Here is a 2412-nt window from a genome sequence, read left to right as displayed (position 1 = left end):
CCACGAAAATGTTCAGAAAGGGTGTTTTATTTACACCAAATACTATAGTATCTATCGCCTTGTCTTGTTATTTATTTGTGAGGATTCGGTGTTCTCAGCACCGTGGCCCGGATCGTATTCCCGCTCATGGAATGGTTGTATTGTTCAGCAAACATATCAGTGTACCAGTACTTCTGCCGATTTTCCGATGCTGGCAGGTCATTGGTTTTGTCCAAAACATTATGAAGGTTAACATAAAACAAATAGCTGCAGCTTCTGGAAATCTGAGCCAAAAACGAAAATTGTTTGAGGAACGCAGCAGGACTGGCAACAGAAACGTCGACTTGCCTGCTCTTCGGATGCTGCCTGACCTGCCGTGCTTTTCCAGCATCACTCTGATCTAAAATCTGATTTCCAGCATCTGCAGTCCTCACTTTTGCCTAGTTCCTTCAGTGTCACTGGTTCCCAATTCAAGTACTCCATCTCTAGCGGTTTCATGTCTGTACCTCCGTGATGAGGAGTTGAAGAGTGAAGAAAAGTAACTCACCCCCTCCATCTCTGGGGTAATTTGGGACGGAAAATGAATCATGTCACATTGAAATATATCTAGATGTGACTGAATCTTTGTCTTTTATTGGGAACCGTCTCTTTCATTGTAACCATCAGGAAAGAACATTTCGTTCGCCGGAAAAAGAAATGGAATAGGTCACTAACCTTTGTTTGCTTCAGGTCCAAGAATACTCAGATCAATAGCTCCCTTGCTTACCTCTGCTGGTCATGTTCGCAAAGAGATCTAGCAAATTGCCAAGTGTGATTTTCCTTTCAATAAATAATTTTGACTCAGTTTGACTGCAAATATCTTTTCCTACCTTTGTGCTTTCCTTCTTTTACATTGGTGTCTCGCACCTTATAAATGACAGCAAAGGTATGAAAGGAGATGGAAGCATTTAGCTCAAGTCAGCAAGAGCTTTCAATGAGATCACGGCTGATTTGGTCATTGCTCAACCGTGCTGCGCTGTCTGTAGTCATGGCCGAGTGGTTAAGGCGATGGATTAGAAATCCATTGGGGTTTCCCCACGTAGGTTCGAATCCTGCTGGCTACGTTATGAATGCTTTCCTGCTGGAACCGTTTTCGCTCAAAGTTCAGAACACCTATTTTGCAAACCAGGCCAGTAATTTGATTAGACTTGGGAAACGAGCCTGGCCAGGTTTTAGATTCGGAAGTATGTGAGCACTTTGGAGACAGCGATCACAATTCTCTCAGGTTTACTTTCGTGATTGAAAGGGATAGGTGTACTCCACGGAGCAAGAGTTTCATCTGGTGGAAGGGAAATTACGATGTATCGAGGTAAGATTTAGGACACGTAGAATGTGGTAGGAAACTGCAGGGGGTGAGCACATTAAAAATGTTGAGCTTATTCAAAGAAAAGCTCCTGTGTGTCCTAGATAAGTATGTACCTGTCAGGCAAGTAGGAAGATATAGAACGCGTGAGCCGTGGTTTACTGAGGAAGTGGAATCCCTGGTCAAGAAGAACAAGAAGTCTTATGTTAGGACAAAATGTGAAAACTCAGTTAGAGCGCTCGAGGGTTCCAACGATATCAGGAAAGACGTATAAAGAGAGCTGAGAAGAGCCAAGACGAGACATGAGAAGTTGTTGGCAGATAGGATCAGGGTTAACCCTAAGGCTTTCCATAGGTATGTCAGGAATAAAAGAATGACGAGAGTTAAATTTGGGACAATCAAGGATAATCGTGGGAAGTTGTGTGTGGAGTCAGAGGAGATAGGGGAAGCGCTAAATAAATATTTTTCGACAGTGTTCGCTATAGAAAATGAAAATGTTGGCGAGGAAGGTATAGAGATACTTGCGTCTGGAGTAGTAGAGATTGAGTTTCACAAGGATTAGGTGATAGAAATACTGGAGAGTGAGATAACAGACAAGTCCCCTGGGACGGATGGGATCTGTCCTAGGATCCTCTGGGAAGCAAGGGAAGAGATTGATTACCTTTGGCGGCGATCGTTAAATCATCGTTGTCTACAGGAGTAGTGCCTGTGGAATGGAGCATAGCATATGTTGTTCCCGTGTTCAAAAAGTGTCGTAGAGACAACCCTGGTAATTACAGACCATTGAGTCTCACTGCAGTTGTTGGTAATATGTTGGAAAAGGTTATTATAGATAGGATTTATGACCATCTAGAAAAGAATAATCTGATCAGGGACAGTCAGCACGGTTTTGTGATGGGTAGACCTTGCCGAACGAATCTTATTGACTTTTTTGACAAAGTGACCAAACAGGGAGATGACAGTAAACCGGTTGATGTGGTGTATATGGGTTTCAGAAAGTTGTTCGATAAGGTTCCCCACAATAGGATATTACACAAAATGCGGTGGAATGGAATTGTGGGAGAGATTGCAGCTTTGATCAGTAATTGGCT

At 43.0% G+C, this 2412-nt stretch overlaps 1 non-coding gene across 1 annotated transcript; it reads left to right on the top strand.

Moving 5' to 3' along the window:
* Positions 1–1000: 1000 nt before the first annotated feature.
* Positions 1001–1082, top strand: trnas-aga (transfer RNA serine (anticodon AGA)). Its single transcript has one exon. It is a non-coding gene; the product is annotated as a tRNA-Ser (tRNA).
* The last annotated feature ends 1330 nt before the right edge of the window (positions 1083–2412 follow it).

Source organism: Chiloscyllium plagiosum, unplaced genomic scaffold (genome assembly GCF_037043375.1).
Source record: "Chiloscyllium plagiosum isolate Xiang-an unplaced genomic scaffold, Cpla_swu_hap1 HiC_scaffold_39, whole genome shotgun sequence".
Lineage (NCBI taxonomy): Eukaryota > Metazoa > Chordata > Chondrichthyes > Orectolobiformes > Hemiscylliidae > Chiloscyllium > Chiloscyllium plagiosum.
This window is presented reverse-complemented; position numbering and strand designations above follow the sequence as displayed.